The sequence below is a fragment of the Hyperoodon ampullatus genome (genome assembly GCF_949752795.1).
Source record: "Hyperoodon ampullatus genome assembly, chromosome: 8".
Classification (NCBI taxonomy): Eukaryota; Metazoa; Chordata; class Mammalia; order Artiodactyla; family Ziphiidae; genus Hyperoodon; species Hyperoodon ampullatus.
Window position 1 is genome coordinate 107,225,373 of NC_136921.1, and position 19,310 is coordinate 107,244,682.

General features: G+C 45.6%; 1 pseudogene across 1 annotated transcript; it reads right to left on the reverse strand.

Annotated features, from left to right (window-relative positions):
- Nucleotides 1–627: 627 nt before the first annotated feature.
- LOC307056970 (ubiquitin-conjugating enzyme E2 N-like) lies at nt 628–1,385 on the reverse strand (annotated as a pseudogene). The gene is made up of 2 exons: nt 1,242–1,385; nt 628–935 (listed from the first exon to the last, which is right to left on the reverse strand). The product of its transcript is annotated as a ubiquitin-conjugating enzyme E2 N-like (transcript).
- Nucleotides 1,386–19,310: the final 17,925 nt, after the last annotated feature.

A 19,310-nucleotide genomic window follows, 5' to 3' on the forward strand; every position in this document is an offset into this window, starting at 1 on the left:
CAAAAAATATTTTACTGAAACATAAGATTTACAGAAGTTTCCAGACAAGCCATACAAAATGGTCATAAGCTTTTACTTGAAGGGAGGATTCTACACTTGACAGCAAAGTCACAATGTTATTAGTGAGGGCTGTGATGTTTGTTTAATGCTCCCGTGTTGGTTCAAACAATGAAGCTTGTCCATCTACAGCATCTGAATAAATAGAGAGCATATTCTAAAGAACTGGTTAGCTGCTTTTAACCAGTGCAATTAGATCAACATAAAAAGAGGGAAAGGAGCCCATAAAATAAACATAAAATTACCTCCCCCCCCAAAAAAATAATAAAGAAAAACACCCACATCCCTGCAGCTAACCCTGACAACTCTCTTCATTCACAGTGCTTTATACTTAACCCTTGATGGAGGAAACTGTTTCTAAATGTTTCCCAGCAATCCAGATGATACTTCTAGCCTCCGCTCGTGTTTTACAGCAGTGAATCAGGACGAGACCTAGATTTGCTAATGTAATAAATGCTAATGGCTTTTATTCTGCAGTGTTTCTAAGACTATGTACATTAAATGGAAACAAAAAAGGAAGAAGTCTTGGCAGAACAGGAGAAGTGATGCACACCTGATGATCAGATCGATTTAAATATTATTCGTGGCATATAGCCTAGTCCATGCTCTAGCTGTTTCTATGGCTTGGGCTTTGTTGGTCTTCCACTGCTCCGACACATCATTTGCTAATGGATCATCTGGATTAGGAGCACTTAACAAAAGCTTGATCGATAGCAGAACTGTGTGGATCTGCAGTGCTGGGGACCACTCAAAATATCTAAACATATTCTTCCCAACTTGTCTACATTAGGATGACAAATTCTGGTCATGAAACATACTTTAGGGGCTGCCACTGGGTATTCATCTGGAAGGAAGAGTTCAAGTTTAAAAGTCCTCACCTCGGGCTTCCCTGGTGGTGCAGTGGCTGAGAATCCGCCTGCCAATGCAGGGGACACGGGTTTGAGCCCTGGTCTGGGAGGAACCCACATGCCGCAGAGCAACTGGGTCCGTGAGCCACAACAACTGAGCCCGTGCGTCTGGAGCCTGTGCTCCGCAACAAGAGAGGCCGTGATAGTGAGAGGCCTGCGCACCGCGATGAAGAGTGGCCCCCACTCGCCACAACTGGAGAAAGCCCTCGCACAGAAACAAAGACCCAACACAGCCATAAATTAATTAATTAATTAATTTAAAAAAAAAGTCCCCACCTCAAAGGGGGAACCCTGGGGGCCAGCAAGGACCACATGAAAATAATGGGTGTTGCTTTCATCTGGTTCTGCTTTGATGCTGGGAACTGGTCCAACCAGCAAATGCTGGGTTTCCTTGATAATCCCATGGGGCAGCCCGGCCATCTTGTCAGATCCCAAGATGGGCCTCTGGTCTCTTCTCCCTATAGCTCCCTCTTATGTTGTTTTCACAAAATGATTAAAAGCATGGCCTCACACTCTTGGAGATCTGACTACTCTCTTCCCCTCTTCTGCATTTTTAAAAAAATTTTTAAATAAAAAAAAGTTTTATTTATTTATTTTTGGCTGTGTTGGGTCTTCGTTGCTGTGTGCAGGCTTTCTCTAGTTGTCATGGGCTCTAGAGAGCAGGCTCAGTAGTTGTGGTGCATGGGCTTAGCTGCTCTGCGGCATGTGGGATCTTCCTGGACCAGGTCTCGAACCCCTGTCCCTTGCATTGGCAGGCAGATTCTTAACCACTGTGCCACCAGGGAAAACCCCCCTCTGCTTTTATCTGGACCTTTCTTTCCTTTGCTTCTACTCTCCTTATCCTGCTCAATTTGGATTCTGCTTCTATCTGTTTCTTCTCAGTCTGGATCTCTGCTTTGGAAAAGAGCTTTGATTTGTTTGTTTGTTTTAAAGATTTTTTTTTGATGTGGACCATTTTTAAAGTCTTTATTGAATTTGTTACAATATTGCTTCTGGTTTATGTTTTTTGGTTTTTTGGCCCCTAGTCATGTGGGATCTTAGCTCCCTGACCAGGGATTGAACCCACGTCCCCTGCATTGGAAGGCGAAGCCTTAACCACTGTACTGCCAGGGAAGTCCCTGATTTGTTACATTTCATGAGTTCAAGGGCCCATACTGCTCCAGTGCTATCAGCTCTGTCATATGGACCCATTGCACTTGCCTCCTGGTTGGATCCTTCAAAACCTTTCTAGTTCTCAGACTGGCCCACAGCACTTTCCAGTTAGTTCATCCTAGTGACTTGGGGCTTCTTCTGTCTTAGGAGCCTTAGGAGCCCAGTTGTCGTCCTATGCACCATGCAGTCCTTGTAGCTTAGCTACCAGTGGGTTGTTCCCACCCCCTCGTATCAGGAGAATACTGGGGAGATCTTACCACCTAGTTTTGTTGTAGATGTTGTCCATGGGTCTTTAGTTTTGCTATCTTCGTTGCTCTGTGGGACAATTGGGAAGATTTAAAAATACCACCACCATCTTCTAAGAATTCCGGTGTGTGTTGACTATTTTTTTGGTTTGCATAGTTCTGCTCTTAATCTTTTCTGTTGATCCCAGATAAGAACCAAGACTGATACAAAAGTATTACCTTACGGGAGATGCACAAGAAGTGGGAACATGGCTTCCAAGTAAAGTGGTCACAGGCTGTGATTTCAGTTCCCATTAAAGAGAGCAGAACATTTCGACCATAAGAAGTGATGACCTGCCCCGCCGCCACTCTGGTCAGCCCCTTGGGTGCAGCATTGCATTCTGCTCTGTGCACCAGAGTTTTAACAGACACTCATCTGGAAAGTGTGTTTAGGAAGGAGAGGCAGTTTGAAAGTAGGCTACAAAAGTAATTGTTGAGGGAACGACCATAACTGGTATAATTTTCCGACTGCTGCTCTATGCCAGGCACAGTCAACAAACATTACTGATATAATCTTTTTTTTTTTATTTTTTTTATTTTTATTAGTTTCTGCTTTATAACAAAGTGAATCAGTCATACATATACATCTGTTCCCACATCCCCTCCCTCATGCATCTCCCTCCCTCCCACCCTCCCCATCCCACCCCTCCAGGCGGTCACAAAGCACCGAGCTGATCTCCCTGTGCTCTGCGGCTGCTTCCCACTATCTATCTACCTTACGTTTGGTAGTGTATATATGTCCATGCCTCTCTTTCCCTTTGTCACAGCTTACCCTTCCCCTTCCCCATATCCTCAAGTCCATTCTCAAGTAGGTCTGTGTCTTTATTCCCGTTTTACCCCTAGGTTCTTCATGACATTTTTTTTTTTTTAAATTCCATATATATGTGTTAGCATACGGTATTTGTCTTTCTCTTTCTGACTTACTTCACTCTGTATGACAGACTCTAGGTCTATCCACCTCATTACAAATAGCTCAGTTTCGTTTCTTTTTATGGCTGAGTAATATTCCATTGTATATATGTGCCACATCTTCTTTATCCATTCATCCGATGATGGACACTTAGGTTGTTTCCAGCTCCGGGCTATTGTGAATAGAGCTGCAATGAACATTTTGGTACATGTCTCTTTTTGAATTATGGTTTTCTCAGGGTATATGCCTAGTAGTGGGATTGCTGGGTCATATGGTAGTTCTATTTTTAGTTTTTTAAGGAACCTCCATACTGTTCTCCATAGTGGCTGTACCAATTCACATTCCCACCAGCAGTGCAAGAGTGTTCCCTTTTCTCCACACCCTCTCCAGCATTTATTGTTTCTAGATTTCTTGATGATGGCCATTCTGACTGGTGTGAGATGATATCTCATTGTAGTTTTGATTTGCATTTCTCTAATGATTAATGATGTTGAGCATTCTTTCATGTGTTTGTTGGCAGTCTGTATATCTTCTTTGGAGAAATGCCTATTTAAGTCTTCTGCCCATTTTTGGATTGGGTTGTTTGTTTTTTTGCTATTGAGCTGCATGAGCTGTTTATAAATTTTGGAGATTAATCCTTTGTCAGTTGCTTCATTTGCAAATATTTTCTCCCATTCTAAGGGTTGTCTTTTGGTCTTGTTTATGGTTTCCTTTGCTGTGCAAAAGCTTTGAAGTTTCATTAGGTCCCATTTGTTTATCATTGTTTTTATTTCCATTTCTCTAGGAGGTGGGTCCAAAAGGATCTTGCTGTGATTTATGTCATAGAGTGTTCTACCTATGTTTTCCTCTAAGAGTTTGATAGTTTCTGGCCTTACATTTAGGTCTTTAATCCATTTTGAGCTTATTTTTGTGTATGGTGTTAGGGAATGATCTAATCTCATACTTTTACATGTCCCTGTCCAGTTTTCCCAGCACCACTTATTGAAGAGGCTGTCCTTTCTCCACTGTACATTCCTGCCTCCTTTATCAAAGATAAGTTGGCCATATGTGCGTGGGTTTATCTCTGGGCTTTCTATCCTGATCCACTGATCTATCTTTCTGTTTTTATGCCAGTACCACACTGTCTTAATTACTGTAGCTTTGTAGTATAGTCTGAAGTCAGGGAGCCTGATTCCTCCAGCTCCGTTTTTCGTTCTCAAGATTGCTTTGGCTATTCGGGGTCTTTTGTTTTTCCAAACAAATTTGGAAATTTTTTGTTCTAGTTCTGTGAAAAATGCCAGTGGTAGTTTGATAGGGATTGCATTGAATCTGTAGATTGCTTTGGGTAGTAGAGTCATTTTCACAATATTGATTCTTCCAATCCAGGAGCATGGTATATCTCTCCATCTATTTATATCATCTTTAATTTCTTTCATCAGTGTCTTATAATTTTCTGCATACAGGTCTTTTGTCTCCTTAGGTAGGTTTATTCCTAGATATTTTATTCTTTTTGTTGCAATGGTAAATGGGAGTGTTTTCTTGATTTCATTTTCAGATTTTTCATCATTAGTGTACAGGAATGCCAGAGATTTCTGTGCATTAATTTTGTATCCTGCTACTTTACCAAATTCATTGATTAGCTCTAGTAGTTTTTCGGTAGCATCTTTAGGATTCTCTATGTATAGTATCATGTCATCTGCAAACAGTGACAGCTTTACTTCTTCTTTTCCAATTTGGATTCCTTTTATTTCCTTTTCTTCTCTGATTGCTGTGGCTAAAACTTCCAAAACTAGGTTGAATAAGAGTGGTGAGAGTGGGCAACCTTGTCTTGTTCCTGATCTTAGTGGAAATGGTTTCAGTTTTTCACCATTGAGGACAATGTTGGCTGTGGGTTTGTCATATATGGCCTTTATTATGTTGAGGAAAGTTCCCTCTATGCCTACTTTCTGCAGGGTTTTTATCATAAATGGGTGTTGAATTTTGTCGAAAGCTTTCTCTGCATCTATTGAGATGATCATATGGTTTTTCTCCTTCAACTTGTTAATATGGTGTATCACATTGATTGATTTGCGTATATTGAAGAATCCTTGCATTCCTGGAATAAACCCCACTTGATCATGGTGTATGATCCTTTTAATGTGCTGTTGGATTCTGTTTGCTAGTATTTTGTTGAGGATTTTTGCATCTATGTTCATCAGTGATATTGGCCTGTAGTTTTCTTTCTTTGTGACATCCTTGCCTGGTTTTGGTATCAAGGTGATGGTGGCCTCGTAGAATGAGTTTGGGAGTGTTCCTTCCTCTGATATTGTTTGGAAGAGTTTGAGAAGGATGGGTGTTAGCTCTTCTCTAAATGTTTGATAGAATTCGCCTGTGAAGCCATCTGGTCCTGGGCTTTTGTTTGATGGAAGATTTTTAATCACAGTTTCAATTTCAGTGCTTGTGATTGGTCTATTCATATTTTCTATTTCTTCCTGAGTCAGTCTTGGTAGGTTGTGCATTTCTAAGAATTTGTCCATTTCTTCCAGGTTGTCCATTTTATTGGCATAGAGTTGCTTATAGTAATCTCTCATGATCTTTTGTATTTCTGCAGTGTCAGTTGTTACTTCTCCTTTTTCATTTCTAATTCTACTGATTTGAGTCTTCTCCCTTCTTTTCTTGATGAGTCTGGCTAATGGTTTGTCAATTTTGTTTATCTTCTCAAAGAACCAGCTTTTAGTTTGGTTGATCTTTGCTATCGTTTCCTTCATTTCTTTTTCATTTATTTCTGATCTGATCTTTATGATTTCTTTCCTTCTGCTAACTTTGGGGGTTTTTTGTTCTTCTTTCTCTAATTGCTTTAGGTGCAGGGTCAGGTTGTTTACTCGAAATGTTTCCTGTTTCTTAAGGTGGGATTGTATTGCTATAAACTTCCCCCTTAGAACTGCTTTTGCTGCGTCCCATAGGTTTTGGGTCGTCGTGTCTCCATTGTCATTTGTTTCTAAGTATTTCTTAATTTCCTCTTTGATTTCTTCAGTGATCACTTCATTATTGAGTAGTGTATTGTTTAGCCTCCATGTGTTTGTATTTTTTACAGATCTTTTCCTGTAATTGATGTCTAGTCTCATAGCATTGTGGTCGGAAAAGATACTTGATACAATTTCAATTTTCTTAAATTTACCAAGGCTTGATTTGTGACCCAAGATATGATCTATCCTGGAGAATGTTCCATGAGCACTTGAGAAAAATGTGTATTCTGTTGTTTTTGGGTGGAATGTCCTATAAATATCAATTAAGTCCATCTTGTTTAATGTATCATTTAAAGCTTGTGTTTCCTTATTTATTTTCATTTTGGATGATCTGTCCATTGGTGAAAGTGGGGTGTTAAAGTCCCCTACTATGATTGTGTTACTGTCGATTTCCCCTTTTATGGCTGTTAGTATTTGCCTTATGTATTGAGGTGCTCCTATGTTGGGTGCATAAATATTTACAATTGTTATATCTTCTTCTTGGATCGATCCCTTTATCGTTATGTAGTGTCCTTCTTTGTCTCTTCTAATAGTCTTTATTTTAAAGTCTATTTTGTCTGATATAAGAATTGCTACTCCAGCTTTCTTTTGATTTCCATTTGCATGGAATATCTTTTTCCATCCCCTTACTTTCAATCTGTATGTGTCTCTAGGTCTGAAGTGGGTCTCTTGTAGACAGCATATATATGGGTCTTGTTTTTGTATCCATTCAGCCACTCTGTGTCTTTTGGTGGGAGCATTTAGTCCATTTACATTTAAGGTAATTATCGATATGTATGTTCCTATCCCCATTTCCTTAATGGCTTTGGGTTCGTTATTGTAGGTATAGTCCTTCTGTTGTGTTTCTTGCCTAGAGAAGTTCCTTTAGCATTTGTTGTAAAGCTGGTTTGGTGGTGCTGAACTCTCTCAGCTTTTGCTTGTCTGTAAAGGTTTTAATTTCTCCATCAAATCTGAATGAGATCCTTGCTGGGTAGAGTAATCTTGGTTGCAGGTTTCTCTCCTTCATCACTTTAATTATGTCCTGCCACTCCCTTCTGGCTTGTAGAGTTTCTGCTGAGAGATCAGCTGTTAACCTGATGGGGATTCCCTTGTGTGTTATTTGTTGTTTTTCCCTTGCTGCTTTTAATATGATTTCTTTGTGTTTAATTTTTGACAGTTTGATTAATATGTGTCTTGGCATATTTCTTCTTGGATTTATTCTGTATGGGACTCTCTGTGCCTCCTGGACTTGATTAACTATTTCCTTTCCCATATTAGGGAAGTTTTCAACTATAATCTCTTCAAATATTTTCTCAGTCCCTTTCTTTTTCTCTTCTTCTTCTGGAACCCCTATAATTCGAATGTTGGTGCGTTTAATGTTGTCCCAGAGGTCTCTGAGACTGTCCTCTGTTCTTTTCATTCTCTTTTCTTTATTTTTCTCTGCATCAGTTATTTCCACTATTTTATCTTCCACCTCACTTATCCGTTCTTCTGCCTCAGTTATTCTGCTATTGATCCCATCTAGAGTATTTTTCATTTCATTTATTGTGTTTTTAATCGATGCTTGATTCATCTTTAGTTCTTCTAGGTCCTTGTTAACTGTTTCTTGCATATTGTCTATTCTATTTCCAAGATTTTGGATCTGGGAAATAGAATCTTGGATCAGCTTTACTATCATTATTCTGAATTCTTTTTCAGGTAGACTGCCTATTACCTCTTCATTTGTTAGGTCTGGTAGGTTTTTATCTTGCTCCTTCACCTGCTGTGTGTTTTTCTGCTTTCTCATTTTGCTTATGTTACTGTGTTTGGGGTCTCCTTTTTGCAGGCTGCAGATTCGTAGTTCCCGTTGTTTTTGGTGTCTGTCCCCCGTGGCTAAGGTTGTTTCAGTAGGTTGTGTAGGCTTCCTGGTGGGGGGGACTAATGCCTGTGTTCTGGTGGTTGAAGCTCGATCTTGTCTTTCTGGTGGACAGGTCCACGTCTGGTGGTGTGTTTTGGGGTGCCTGTGGCCTTATTATGTTTTTAGGTATCCTCTCTGCTAATGGGTGGGGTTGTGTTCCTGCCTTGCTAGTTGCTTGGCATAGGGTGACCAGCACTGTAGCTTGCTGGTCGTTGACTGAAGCTGGGTGCTGGTGTTGAGATGGAGATCCCTGGGAGATTTTCGCTGCTTGATATTATGTGGAGCTGGGAGGTCTCTTGTGGACCCGTGTCCTGAAGTTGGCTCTCCCACTTCAGAGGCACAGCACTAACTCCTGGCTGCAGCACCAAGAGCCTTTCATCCACCCGGCTCAGAATAACAGTGAGAAAAAGTAGAAAGAAATAATTAGTAGAAGAAAGAAAGAGAGATTGAAAGAAAGGAAGAAGGGAAGTAAGGAAGGAAGGAAGTAAGAAAGAAAGAAAGGAGGGAGGGAGGAAGAATGGAAAGAAAGGAAAGAAAGGAGGGAGGGAGGGAGGAATGAAAGCAAAAGGAAGAGTGAATGGAAGAAGAGAGGGAGGGAGGGAGGAAGGAAATAAAGAAAGAAAGACAGGAGGGAGGGAGGAAGGAAAGAAAAAGAAAGTGGAAAGAAGAAGGGTGGGAGGGAGGGAGGGATGGAGGAAAGAAAAAGAAAGAAGGAAAGGAGGAGCGGAGGGAGGGAGGGAGGAAGGGAAGGGAGGAAAAAAAGAAAGAGCAGGTAAAGTAAAATAGAATAAAGTATGAAATATAGTAGCGTTATTAAAATTAAAAAGTAATTATTGAAAAAAAACACGGACCGAAAGAACCCTGGGACATATGGTGGAAGCAAAGCTATACAGAGAGAATCTTACACAGAAGATTACACATACACATTCACAAAAAGAGAGCAGGGGGAAAAATCAAAAATCTTGCTCTCCAAGTCCACCTCCTCGATTTGGGATAATTCGTTGTAAAAAGAGGAAAAGGGCGAAAAGTCTGAAATCTTGCTAAGTCCACCTCCTTAATTTGAGATAATTCGTTGTAAAAAGAGGAAAAAAAAGGGGGGGAAAGTCTTAAATCTTGTCCTCAAGGTCCACTTCCTCAATTTGGGATGATTCGCTGTCCATTCATGCACTCCACAGACGCAGGGCACATCAAATGGACCGTGGAGCTTTAATCCGCTGCCTCGGAGGCTGCACAGAGAGATTTCCCTGTCTCTGCTCTCACAGCTCCCGGGTCTCAGCCTTGGACCTGGCCCCGCCTCTGCGCGTAGGTCGCCGGAGGGCGTCCGTTCTTCGCTCAGACAGGACGGGTTTAAAGGAGCCGCTGATTCGGGGGCTCTGGCTCACTCAGGCAGAGGGGAGGGAGGGGAATGCCCTCTCCTCGCGCACCAGGCAACAAAAGGGAAAAAAGTCTCTTGCCTCTCCGGTAGCTCCAGACCCTTTCCCCAGACTCCCTCCGGGCTAGCACTAACCCCTTCAGGCTCTCTTCCTGCCGCCAGCCCCAGACCTCTCCCTGCGCTCCGACTGAAAGCCGATACCCGAGCCTCAGCTCCCGGCCCCGCCCGCCCTGGCGGCCGAGCAGACAATCTCTCGGGCTGGTGTGTGCCTGAGGGCACCGATCCTCTGTGCCAAAATCTCTCTGCTTTGCCCTCCACACCCCTGTTGCTGTGCTCTCCTCCGCTACTCCGAAGCTTTCCCCCTCCGCCACCTGCAGTCTCCGCCCTCGAAGGGGCTTGTAGTGTGTAGAAACCTTCCCTCCTTCACGGCTCCCTCCCACTGGTGCAGGTCCCGTCCATATCCTATTGTCTCTGTTTATTCTTTTTTTCTTTTGACCTACCCAGGTATGTGGGGAGTTTCTTGCCTTTTGGGGGGTCTGAGGTCTTCTGTCAGCGTTCAGTAGGTGTTCTGTTGGAGTTGTTCCACGTGTAGATGAATTTCTGATGTATCTGTGGGGAGGAAGGTGATCTCCGCGTCTTACTCTTCCGCCATCTTCCTCCGGCTCCCCTACTGATATAATCTTTACAGCAACCCTATAAGTGCTATTCTTGTCATTTCCACTTGATAGATGAGGCTTCAAGACATGAAGAAAGTTGTCCAAAGTAAAAGAGTAAGCAGCAAAGCACAAATCTATTTGTTTCCAAACCTGTACTTTTAGACATTTCAGTAAGGAAAAAATTAAGATTTTTGAAAACAATTTGGCACCATATGACTCTAAGAATGTTCCAGAAGGAAGGACAGGACTAACGTGAATTGATGACTTTTTACATGCCGGTCACTGTGTAAAAGCTGTCTAACTTCATCCTCAAAAACAAAAACAAACAAACAACCAAACAAACAATAAGAAGCATGTCTCAGTACCCTAAAGGATCAGTCAGGACCCCGCCAGGAGATAGAAACCATATTTATACAACGAGAAATTCATTCAAAAAGTGTTAACCAGGGGGACTTCCCTGGTGGTGCAGTGGTTAAGAATCCAATGCAACCAAAAAAAAAAAAAGGGGTTAACCAGGTATAATGTTGTTAATTAGGTAACTGAAAAAGTAAGAAGGAAACTAAGTTATTGCCAAGGTAGTAACTGCTGGAAGCATCTAGCACCCTGGGGCTGACAAAGGGATGGAAGGCATTAGAATGATTAAAACTTAATAATTTTGGGACTGCCCTGGTGGCGCAGTGGTTGAGAGTCCGCCTGCCGATGCAGGGGACACGGTTTCGTGCCCCAGTCCAGGAAGATCCCACGTGCCGCGGAGCGGCTGGGCCCATGAGCCATGGCCGCTGAGCCTGCGCGTCCAGAGCCTGTGCTCCGCAACGGGAGAGGCCACAGCAGTGAGAGGCCCGCATACCGCAAAAAACAAAACAAACAAAAAACAAACAAAAAAACTTAATAATTTTACCTAATTAATTAAATTGTAATTGGAGGAGAGGGCCTGTGGAGCTGACGCTCAGATCTCTGGAGTGTAGGAGATGCCGCTAGTTTGGGGCTGAGTCTCTGAGATGCAGCACTAAGGGGCTAGGTTCTACAGAGCCTGGGAAACTGCAGACTGGATCCCGCTGCTGCTATGGGAAGGAACTCCTGCCATGGGGTGAAGCAGTGTGGCTGGAGTGATGGAAAGCAGACGTGGCGGGGTGGGGAGAGCAAGTCCTGTCCTCCTCCGCCGGCCCTGCACTCCTCTCTCCAGTGCCCCTTAGGGGCTGAGCCTAAAGTAGCGCCAGCTGGCGACGCAGAAATGTGGTTTCAGCATCCCAGCCTCAGCATCACAAGGCACAGGAGAGAAGAGTGGCAGGAAATGGAGGCTCAGAAAAGTGCTTCAGGGCTCAGGGCTGGTGAACCCCTCCCACTCCACTCTACTACCCAGCCTTCTGCATCACTGGCTGCATTATGCCCACTTTGTTCATTTCCTACGTCCCGGGGCCGACCTAGCCTCCTTCTGGCACTTCTCTGCCCTTGGCCAGAGCTCTGGCCTCCATGGGAAGCACAGCCTGATATGTGGCCTTGGAGCTCGGGTCCCAGGAGCCCTGGAGTGCGCTCTGTGCTCCCCACCACGCCCCCAATCTCTGGTGACACATTCTCTGACTTGGCCTGAGCCCCTGTCCTGGCAGGCCCAACTTCTCAGTGGTAACTTGGTCCCTTCGTTCCCAGCTCAGCCCGGTCTGTCACCTGCCTCTCAGAAGCCTCAGGCACCATGGCTGGGCCAAGCCCCTGAGGCAGGTCCCCAAAAAACAGGTCTGCAGGGGGCTTCACACATGCTGGCCCATGTTCTGAGGGACAGGACATTGGTCCCAAGAGCAAGGAGACTTACTCTGGGGTGGTGGGCTCGTGGGGGAGGAAGTGCCCTGTGCCACGCACCCATCCCACGCAGGCACCCCGCAAAATATATACTGGGGGCAGACCATGCGGCAGGTGCGGTGCTTGCTCTGAAAATACAGTGGTTACGAAGGTTCCGTCATCCGCCGTGATGGGACTTGTGGCCGAGTGCAGGATCCAGACCATAGCCAAGTCAGGAGAGGAGACAGGCGTGAATTTCATTCTCTCAATTCTAGTGTGCAAGAAACTTAACGTTAGTTTTCTTTAATTCCTATTCATTTCTATTTTGAAACTTCATTTCATTGGGAGAGTATATCCTGGATGGATCGCCGTTAGTTCAGGGTTCCCTTTCTTTTTCTAGGGTCGCCTCTGGGTGCAGAAAGGCTTGTGTAGCTCCATGGATAACTTATACTGCAGGGTCCCTGAGTGCAGCCCACTGTCCGGCAGTCCCAGCCGCTGTCCTGGGGCTCGCTCAGAGCCTCTTCCTTGGGCTTGTGCTTTTTCAAGTTCTGGCCCCAAAGCAGGGCATCCGACCCTCTCCCTGAGACCTCCCCTTCACTGGGCCTTGATGAATATCCCATAAGTACAATCGTCCCCACAAACAAATGACTCTCTAACTGCAAATTATATCAGAGCCATGAAGGAGAGGAGAGGGCACTCTGAGTGGAGAGAGAGCTTGTTTCAGATGTGGAGAAGCCAGAAAGTTCTCCCTGAGGGGGTGACATTTGAGCTGAGAAGTCCAGGAAAGATCTAGAAGGATCTAGTGAGCAGAGGACACAAGAGCCCGTGTGAAGGCTCTGAGCAGGGAACAGGTGCCCTGGTCCGAAGGGCCCGTGGAAGCTGGTGTGGAGGGCGTGGGCCCAGCCGTCCTCTGAGGGAGTTCGCTGGGGCCCATCTAATCCGCGTCTCTCCAGCCGTCTCTGTTCTCCTGGGAGCAGGTGTGTGCTCTGCGGCCACCCTGCGGCTGCCCCGTCACAGGACTGCAGGGAACTGAGAGAGCAGCTCACGGTTTACACGGAGCTTCACCGCATCTGCTTCCAGACTCTGAGGTGGCGTCTCCTCCCCCGTGAATCCCTTCCGGACCACCCCCAGGGAGACACTACCCCAGGTCCTCAACCCACACCTGCGCGCCACCTGCGAGGTGGGCCCAGCTGGGCTTCTGCACCCCACCCCCTCTCACTCCGGGTCTTTCCCTCCCTGACCCCACCCTGAGGCCCCTCTCGTTCCTCTCCACTTTCACCGCACTTACGGTGACGAAACAAATAATGTCGAAGGCTTTCACACTCAAGCTGAGAGGCTCCATCTGTAAGCCTTCCCAGGAACTTTTGCATTTTTCTTTTTTAAAAACACTTTTATTGGAGTCTAGTTGATTTACAATGTTGTGTTAGTTTCAGGTGTTCTGCAAAGTGAATCAGTTATACACATTCCTATATCCACCCTTTTTCAGATTCTATTCCCATATAGGTCTTTAGAGAGTGTTGAGTAGAGTTCCCTGTGCTAGGCAGTAGGTCCTTGTTGTTCATCAATTCTTTATATAGTGGTGTGTACATGTTACTCCCAAACTCCTCATCTATCCCTCTCCTTTCCCCTTTGTTAACCATAAATCTGTTTTCTATATCTGTGACTCTATTTCTGTTTTGTAAATAAGTTCATTTGTATCATATTTTAGATTCTACACATACGTGATATCATAGGGTATTTGTCTTTCTCTTTCTGACTTACTTCACTTAGTATGATCATCTCTAGGTCCATCCATGTTGCTGCAAATGGCATGATTTCATTCTTTTTTATGGCTGAGTAATATTCCATTGTATCTATGTACCACATCTTCTTTATCCAGTCTTCTGTCAATGGACATTTAGGTTGCTTCCGTGTCCTGGCTATTGTGACTACTGCTGTTATGAACACTGGGGTGCATGTATCTTTTCAAATCATGTTTCTCTCCAGATGTATGCTCAGGAGTGGGATTGCAGGATCAGATGGTAGCTCTGTTTTTAGTTTTTTAAGGAAACTCCATAGTGTTCTAAAGTAGGTATCTTATTTTATCCATTTTACAGGTAAGGGAATTGGGATTCAGGGCGGTTAAGGGATCCATCCATCTCAACACAGTGAGGATGGTGCCAGACCCCAAACCCCTATCCCCACCGCCACGCCCTGTGGCCTTGCTGTGTGTCCCATTGCCCCAGAGGCTCCAGGTCTGGGAAGGGTGTGGCAGCAGGGCTCCATGAATGGTTTTCAATCTATGAATTTTCATTCTATGAATGGTTTTCAGGGCCTGGGTTCAGTCCATCCTTGGCCCTTGACCTCCTGGACCAGGGGTCAGGAATTTCCACAGGAAGTGTCCAAGTATCAAGTGTGATGCATGCTGACAGCTCCCCAGGTGTTCAGTGACAGTCTGGTGGAACCAAGCAAGGGGAGAATAGGCCCTTAGCCAAGGCACCCAAACCAAGTGTGTGGTTTTCCCGATGCGTGAACGGGCAGGGCTAGGGGAGCAGCTGAACAATCCAGGGGTGGTGGGGGTTTAGGCAGCAGCTGGGCAGAGTCTTCCTGGCCCTCAGGGGAGAGATGGCAGCTCTCCCTCTTTCTCACCCACCTCTTACTTCTGACCCCACCATGGAGGGTAAAGCTAGGAGTGGCTAATCCCCATCTCAGTTCCCAGCACTCCCATTGCAGACATGACTAAAGAACAGTGGGCTGCAAACCCTAGGGCACAACCCCTCTCAGGTCTGGAGCCTTGGAGATTCCAATCTTGTTACGTAGGGGAAACCCCCATTAAGACCATCAACAAGAGGGGTGTGGCCAAGATGGCGGAGCAGAAAGATCTTGAGATCACCTCCTTCCATGGGCACACCAAAATTACAACTATTTACAGAGCAATATTGATGAGAAAGTCCTGAAGACTAGCAGAAAAGATCTTCTACAACTAAAATATATAATGAAGAAACCATGATGAGCTAGGTAGGAGAGGCAGCATAGTCAAGACCCATATCCCCCGGGGTGGGCGACCGGGAGTATAATTCCAATTCCAGAGGCTCTCCCCAAGGAGCAAGGGGTCTGAGTTCCACACTAGGTTCCCCAGCTTTGGGGTCCTCTACTGGGAGGAAGAGACCCGAGAATGTTTGGCTCTGAAGGCCAGCACTCAGAGGGCTATGGGAAACACAGTCTCCACTCCTAAAGGGCGTGCACAAAATCTCACGCTCCAGGACCCTGGGCAGAAGCAAGTAATTTGAAAGGAGCCTGGGTCAGACCCACCTGCTGGTCTTGGAGAAGCTTCCATTGGACAGCTCACTGCCACTGCCCAGCGTTATGAGAGAGTACCGTACTGCATACTGCCAGCCTGGGAGAAGATCAAAACTCAAAATTCCAAGTACGGTTTCTACTGAATGCGTATCACTTTTGTACTATCCTCAAGTCACAAGATCATAAGTTGAACCATGGTCAGTTGGGGACCAGCTGGAGTCTAACATTAGTGTAATTGCAATTTTCAAAGGAGAGAAAGAGAATGAAAGATATATTTGAAGAAACAATGGCCAGAGATTTTTCAAGTTGGACTATGACTATAAACTCACAAAACCAAGAATATCAATGAACCCCAGCACAAGAAACACGAATAAAACCACACCACGGCAGATTATAATCAAATTGATCACAACCACTAATAAAGAGAAAATGTAAAAAGCAGCCAGGGAAAGAAGTTATGCTACATATGAAAATGAATCAGACATTGCAATAAATTTCTCTTCAGAAAAAAAATGCAAAGCGTAGAACAAAATATTTAAAATTTTGTGAAGAAACAGTAGCAACAACAACAATAATTTAGAAGTCTATACCCTGGAAAAACTCTTTTTAAATTAAGGTGAAATAGAGGATTTTTTCAGACATACAAAACCTGTAAGATCTGCATTTCCAACCCCATGCAGACTCCCAAAACATAAAAGAAAATACAGAGAAAATAAAATTCTGGAGAAAAGAATTATGTAAAACGTGTGGTTCCAAGTTCTTTTTTTTAAATTTATTTTTTATTTTATATTATAGTTGATTTACAGTGTTGTGTTAGTTTCAGGTGTACAGCAGAGTGGTTCAGTTATACATATACATATATCCGTTCTTTTTCAGATTCTTTTCCCATATAGGTTCGTACAGAATATTGAGTAGAGTTCCCTGTGCTATATGTGGTTCCAACTTCTTGATTTTTAAAAATGAAATAATGACCCTGTAAGATTCTGTGAGCCCCTCTAGGACTTTCAGGTCCAGGCTTGGGGTCACTGCACGTTGCCACCTGAGACATTTGGGATGAAGGGGGGAGATTCTGGGGGGACCAGGCAGGAGAACGGGTGAGGGATCCACGTGGGGGGCATGCTGGGGCCTTAGCAGGTTCTTAGGGAGGTATTACTGGCCCTAATTTGGAGTCAGGTCTGCAGACCCAGCCCTATTCGGGATTCTGTGTGGAAGGAGGTTTTTTGCTATTTTAAACCCCAGCTTCTTTCCAAGAGGGATGGGTGGGGTTAAAGGAAAGTCTGTTGCTGGGCTGAGACCAGAGCAGGGGCTGGAAGGGGGCTGAGAGAGAAACTCAGGGGAGCTGACACTCCTCCTGAGACACAAAGAAAAACTAGGATTTCCGGGAGATGGGAGAGTCTGGGAGGAAACAGGCTGGGATGAGAGGGGCCGGGTGGCCTGGGATGAAAGGGCAGGGGAATACTCCATGTGGAGAAGGGGCTGGGAGGCTCTTTTTTTTTTAAAATAAATTTATTTATTTTTGGCTGTTGGGTGTTCGTTGCTGCACGCAGGCTTTCCCTAGCTGTGGTGAGTGGGGGCTGCTCTTCCTTGCTGTGCGCAGGTTTCTCATTGCAGTGGCCTCTCTTGCTGCAGAGCATGGGCTCTAGGCACGCAGGCTTCAGTAGTTGTGGCATGCGGGCTCAGTAGTTGTGGCTCATGGGCTCTAGAGCACAGGCTCAGTAGTTGTGGCGCTCAGGCTTAGTTGCTCTGCAGCATGTGGGATCTTTCTGGACCAGGGCTCGAACCCGTGTCCCCTGCATTGGAAGGCAGACTTCTAACCACTGCGCCACCAGGGAAGCCCTGGGAGGCTCTTAAGAACAGGATGAAGCCTGAGGCTCTGTGTGTTCACCCCTCCTCTGTACTTACAGAATCTTTAGTACAAGTAGCCGAAAGGGAGGGAAAGAGAGAGAGAGAAAGAGAGAGAGAGAGAGAGAGAGAGAGAGAAGGAAGGAGGGAGGGAGCTGTTTCCCATCTGGTTTGTGGTGGGCTGAGCCTGAACTCGGGGTAATCCTTCAAGAAATTCGCAGAAACCTTGGGGGACGCCTTGGAAGCCATAGAGCAGAGAACGGGGGTTATGAGGCTATTAGTCAAAGTGTCTTCAGTTGTTGCTCAGGAGAGAAGCGCCCATGTTTCTTTTCGACTAAAATGTGAGGGTTTTTTGTTTGTTTGTTTGCTTGTTTTCGTGATTCTGTACAGACACGACCCTGGCCCAACCGTTCAAGCGAAAGAAGGCAAAAGGTCCCGTTCTGGGGTCATTGCAATGGGCTAAAGGCCCCGGGGCGCACCGTCGGGCACTGGGGCTGGGAATGTTGTGGCCTCGCCCTCCGCCTGGTCCTGAAGCATTGCCCAGGCCACATTTCTGGCCTCACTCTGGGCCTGAGCCTCTGCAGCTTTGAGGACAGGGTCACCCCTGGGCTCTAGACCTGGCTGGGGACGCAGCCCTCCTCGCAGGGACCATTCCGGGTCGGCAGAGCGCCCCTGGAGCCCCGCCCCTCCCCGTGCCGCCCTCAGAGAACAGGCTGCCTGGAAAGGGTGTTTGTTCCTACCCAGAATAGTGTGTTCAAGGCTCATTTGCCCTCAGCTCACCTGGCCATAGATTGACGGCTCCGATGCCGCGGGGCCTGGCTGGACCAAACTGGCCCCGGCCAGGCGGACCCGCCCGCTGGCTGGTCCCACCCCTCCCTCTGGGAGGTCTTTTTCTGGAGGGAAAAGACCTTTTCTGTCTCTCTGCAGCCTGTTCTTTGTCGCTTCCTCTCCTTCTCGCATTTTCGTTCTCTGCTCCCCGCCCCTCCCTTCTGTCCACCACCAAACCAGCTTTATTTGAACAACAAAGGGCAATATTTCTTTGAGAAAACCAGCTACTTTATTCACAAATGAGAGTCTCAGAATTAGCCCTCAAACCCTATCTTTGGAAAAAATGATGGGGGGACCCAGCCAGCTGGGGAGGGACCCTGGGAAGGGGGCAGTGCTAAAAGTGGATTTGGAGGAAAAATGTTCATAAGAGTTGTCAGTTTCTGTCTTTGACCTTGCGCATACGCCTCCTGCAATAATAAGAATAAATACATGAATAATAATAATGGTTAATCTTAAGGTCACAATTTACTGTCTGTCAGGCGCTGTGCTAGCTATTTCACGTATAATATTGTGTCCAATCACCAGGACAGTCCTACAAAATTGGTCTCATTACCCCTTTTAGGGGTTGAGGAAACAGAGGCTCAGAGAGGTCACTCAGCCCTACATGGCAGCACAGCACCCATCAGACCCCTGCGCAGACGTGCCCTCTGCACCAGGATGGCTGTGTGTGCTGATTGTTTTTGCTTTAGGAGTTGAGGGACGTGGGGAAAGGGCCGATGCCACCTTGTCATTTGCCACGGGAGGGTGACATGGGGGTGTGTGGAGCCCTGCCTGTGGTTTCTCAGCTGGTCAGCAGTGATGAAGCTCAAGCATCTGACATCCGGGAGAAGTGGGCTCAGGACCATGCTTGTGGCTCTTTCCCTGGTGTGTCGCCCCGACAAGCCGCTGCCCCTCTCTGAGCCCCACTTTCCCCATCTGAAAGCGGGGACCCTAGAATCCCCTTATGGGGCTCTGTAGAGCGGTCTGGCTGGGGACACTGTGGAGATGGGTTTTCTTTTTCACACTTGAATTTCACCGTATAATTGACTTCTGCCTGAGACTTTCCTAGCTGAGAGCCCATCCTGTGAATCTTGAGGAATTAAGCAAAAGGATGGTTTAAAAAAAAAAAAAAAAAAAAAAAAAGCAGCTCTATGGATGTGGCTGTAATGAAGCTGGGTTCACAGGGTATGTCTCTCTCCCCAAGACAACCTACTGAACCCCATGACAGAGGGATTGTCTCTTGATTTACAAGTGTTTTCTTTCATCTTTTATTGTCTTGTAATATTTTTTTGAAGAAACAGCAGAGTTTGTACTATAATTTCCTACAACCCGTTCCTTCCATCTCATCCCTGTGGTATTGTTTAACGTCTTCCTCTGTCTCCTTTACTTGCTTTAAACTGGGAGTGGAAGCTA